This window comes from Ipomoea triloba, chromosome 16 (genome assembly GCF_003576645.1).
Source record: "Ipomoea triloba cultivar NCNSP0323 chromosome 16, ASM357664v1".
Taxonomy (NCBI): Eukaryota; Viridiplantae; Streptophyta; class Magnoliopsida; order Solanales; family Convolvulaceae; genus Ipomoea; species Ipomoea triloba.
The window spans coordinates 17,307,387-17,310,965 of NC_044931.1; the positions used below are offsets into that span (position 1 = coordinate 17,307,387).

Genomic DNA, 3,579 nt, shown 5'->3' on the forward strand with positions numbered 1-3,579 from the left:
ATACATACTAATCAGAGTCACCTTAATCCGCTACACCGCTACAGGTGTAGCGGATACTCATTTACAGGTGTAGCAAAATTGCTTATTTGTACTAGTGTTTAGAGGAGGTGGTGCAACAGAACCTAGATGGTGATAGGGCTCTCAATGACTATAAGGAATGTGTAGCTCTATTGCAAAGGCAGGTTTCTATTGAGGAGGAATACTGGCAACAGAAGGCTCACATGGCGGCTGTTCAGGAAGGTGATAGGAACTCTAAGTTCTTTCACTCGATGGTAAAAGAGAAAAGGAGGAAACTTTACATCCATAAGGTTAAGGATGACACAGGGCACTGGATTGAGGATAGACAAGGGATAGCACAACAGGCTGTCTCTTTTTTTGAGGGTATGTTCACAGCGGAGGTAGGTAATTTTGATTTGTCTAAACTAGACTGCGTTAGGCGTTTAGTTACTGATGAGGATAATGCCTGGCTTACTGTTGTACCTGAGGAAGAAGAGGTAAAAAATGTTGTGTTTGCTATGAATTCTGTTAGTGCCGCTGGCCCTGACGGGTCTAATCGGGCATTCTATAAGGCTTGTTGTGATATTGTTAAAGGGGATGTGGTTGATATGGTCAGGAGTTACTTCCTTGGTAGGGAGTTCACCAGGTCTAGTACCCACACCTCCATTGTTTTGTTGCCTAAAAAGGCCAATCCAGAGACATTTGTTAAATATAGGCCCATTAGCTTGTGCAATTTTAGCAGTAAGATTGTTACTAAGTTAATGGTTGTCAGATTAGCTTCTGTCCTCCCTAGGTTATTGTCGCCTCACCAGAGTGGTTTTGTTACGGGGCGGTCTATCATTGATAATATTTTACTTGCTTCTGAGATGTCTCATGGTATAAAGCTAGGAAATCAGGATATAGTGCTGAAGCTAGACATGGCTAAGGCCTATGACCGGGTTTCCTGGTTTTTTCTTGTTTCTGTGATGCGCAGGATGGGTTTTTGTGAGGTCTGGATTGACCTGGTTTACCGTGCTGTTTCTAATGTCTGGTATTCTGTTATTGTAAATGGTGTCAAGGAGGGTTTCTTTACCTCGTCTCGTGGTCTGAGGCAGGGAGACCCTCTTCCCCCTAGTCTTTTTTATCATTGCTGCAGAAGTTCTATCCATGTTCATCGCTCGTGTCCATTTAGACGAGAGTATCCCTAGATTCTCTCAGCTTACTAGTACTCCTCATATTCATCACTTAGCGTATGCGGATGATGTTATTATTTTTAGTACTGGTAGCCAGGGGCTATCTGCATGGTGATTAGGGCATTAAAAGAGTATGAGGAGATTTCTGGTCAGATGGTTAGCTTTCCTAAAAGTGCTTTTTATATGCATCCCCGTACCTCAAGCAGTGTTATTCGTAGGATTAGAGATGTGCACGAAAAAGTGTGTTTATTTATCCTCTATGGTGGACAAGGTGAAGGCTAAGTGTCTTGGGTGGCAACGCAAGTTGTTAGCTAAAGGCGGGAAGGCGGTATTAATCTCTTCTGTTTTGCAGGCTATTCCATTACATCTTTTTGCAGCTTGTGATCCTCCTAAACAGGTTATCCGGTATTTAAAACGGTGTTTTGCAGGTTTCTTTTGGAGGCAGGCAAGGGGTGCTCGTTACAATTGGGCGTCATGGAAAATGCTAGCCCTTCCCAAAAAGGAGGGTGGTGTGGGGTTCCTTGATCTAGGACTGATGGTACGAGCATCTAGTGCGAAGCTGTGGTGGAATTTTCGCACAATGTATTCTCTGTGGGGAAATTTCATGAGAGCTAAGTACTGCAGTCGTGTTCACCCGGTGGCAAAGCTTGTGCAGTCTTCAGATTCACATACTTGGAAACGCATGGTTAGCGTTAGGGATGAGGTAGAGGCAGTCTTGGGTTGGCGGTTGACTCATGGAGATGTTAATCTCTGGTGGGACAACTGGTCAGGACTTTGGCCCGCTAGGGCGCCTTTACCACTTCCCTGGCGTTGAGTACTCTGGTGATTTATTGTCCGACTTTATTTAGGATGGGGAATTGAATTTGTCTACCTATAATGACCTTCTGCCAGTGGGTTTGGAGGCGGACATGTCCCGCTTAGGCCAGATGACTTTTGATATACCCATTTGGCGGGTAACTTCAGATGGTATGTTTTCTTTCTCCTCTGCAAAATCTCTGTTAAGGGTTGAACCTGTGAACTCTGATCCTCTTTTGAGTAATTGCTGGCACAAGCATCTGTCTTTTAAGGTGTCTTTCTTGGCCTGGCGGGTGCTTCGCGGGCATTTTCCCACGGACGACGCTATGGCCAAGTTTGGACACGTTATAGTCTCTAGGTGCTGGTGTTGCCAATCCCCTGTTAGGGAAACAATTGATCACATTTTCTATACAGGGGATACAGCAAAGGCTGTGTGGCGGTTTTTTATGTGGTCATTGGGCCTTCACTTCAGTCATCATGGTCTCTGGACCTTGCTGGCAGAGTGGAGGCGGGTAGTTGCTTGTAATCGTCTTGTTTCCTTTGTTGTTTGCAGGTTACCTTATCTCATCCTTTGGGAGTTGTGGAAACACAGAAATGCATGCATGCATAGTAGAGGATCGCCCAGTGTGCCGCGGGTGGTGTATGGTGTGGGAAAGGGGCTGGCGGAGTGTCTCTTTAGGCGGTGGCCAAGAGAGCACATTCTGTCACCGAATTGGTCTGTCATTTTGTCCTACATGGAGTCGCATGTGCCTCGGCGCATAGTTCATGCTATTAGATGGGATCTTCCACCAGATGGTTCTCTAAAGATCAATATGTCATACTCTGAGTCTTTGGGTGGGACTACTACCTTGGTGCGTAACCCGGGGGGTGGTTTTGCTATGGCTTGGCCATGTCTGCAGTTGATGGGTTTCGGGATATTTTTCGGGTACTGTTCCGCTGTCTTGAATGGTGTTTAGCCAAGAGATTTACATATTTGGTCTTAGAGTCTGTATTGTCTGAGCTTAAGGGATATGTTGATAATTTTGTTCCCATTCCTTGGTCCTTGGGTTCTGATGTGTCACGGCTCTGCTTTCTTTGTTCTTGTGCCTCTGTGTCTATTCTTCAATGTCTGTCGCAAGGTAATCTTCTTGTGACTGCATTAGCATATTGGGTTGGGGGTAAAGATGGAGAGTTCATGTTTAATAGTCTGTCTGACCTACCTCCGAGGGTGCGTTCTTTGATTGTTCATGATGATGTCCCCTCTATATTCTTTGAGGATTTTTATCCGCCCTGATCTATTTTGAAAATGGAAGTGATGACCTTTTAAAAAAAATGAAAAAAGAGCACAATGACAAAAAAGAGAAAAAAGAGAAAAAGTGAAAAAAAAGAAAGAAAAATGAGAAAAAGATGAAAAGTGAAAAAAGGAAAAAATTGTGAAAGAAAGTTGGTTCTGCTGGTTGCTTGTTTTGGAGGCGATGATGACTTGGCTTTCTGTTAAGTTTAGCCTCAACAACGCAGGTGTCAACGGTACAAGAGACATCCTAGTCCGAGTTGAACGGTGGTCGGGCAGGATTTTTCAAATCCGTTGACCTAGTCAGTAGGGGTGGAAATCAATCATTATTGCATGGACCATGGT

At 44.5% G+C, this 3,579-nt stretch overlaps 1 pseudogene; it reads left to right on the forward strand.

The window, feature by feature from the left end:
• The first annotated feature begins 2,077 nt into the window (after window positions 1-2,077).
• Window positions 2,078-3,237, forward strand: LOC116007867 (annotated as a pseudogene).
• Window positions 3,238-3,579: the final 342 nt, after the last annotated feature.